This window comes from Bison bison, unplaced genomic scaffold (genome assembly GCF_000754665.1).
Source record: "Bison bison bison isolate TAMUID 2011002044 unplaced genomic scaffold, Bison_UMD1.0 scf7180017864280, whole genome shotgun sequence".
NCBI classification, from domain to species: Eukaryota; Metazoa; Chordata; class Mammalia; order Artiodactyla; family Bovidae; genus Bison; species Bison bison.
The window spans coordinates 4,040,009-4,040,370 of NW_011494852.1; the positions used below are offsets into that span (position 1 = coordinate 4,040,009).

At 49.4% G+C, this 362-nt stretch overlaps 1 protein-coding gene across 3 annotated transcripts in view; it reads left to right on the plus strand.

The window, feature by feature from the left end:
• The window catches only part of CD22 (CD22 molecule), a 24,312-nt gene that overhangs the window by 11,614 nt on the left and 12,336 nt on the right, over positions 1 to 362 (plus strand). The window lies entirely within an intron of this gene.

Sequence of the window (362 nt, forward strand, 5' to 3'; positions counted from 1 at the left end):
CAAATTGGGACTTAAATTTAACTCTATGTAAATGTAACTCTGTGTAAAAGTCTAGTGCGTTAGCTGTCCAGCTCATTGTGTGTGTGCACACACACACACACAGGCAGTGGTTGCACATGGGTGGCCCTTGGACCACCTCTAGCCCACGGACAGGTTTTGTTTGACCAGCATGGTGTTTATTTGTTTTGTTTCAAAGCAAGACAGGAAACTGGCTTCTTGCAGCTTTTAAAACAGTAGAAGATAGAGCAGTGCTGGGCCCACGTTCCCACCTGACTGGAACTGAGATGCATGGCCTTTACTCAAGGCCGCTGTCCCCACCTGGTTGATTTGTCTCCTACCGAGCCCAGGGTATGGGGGGGGGG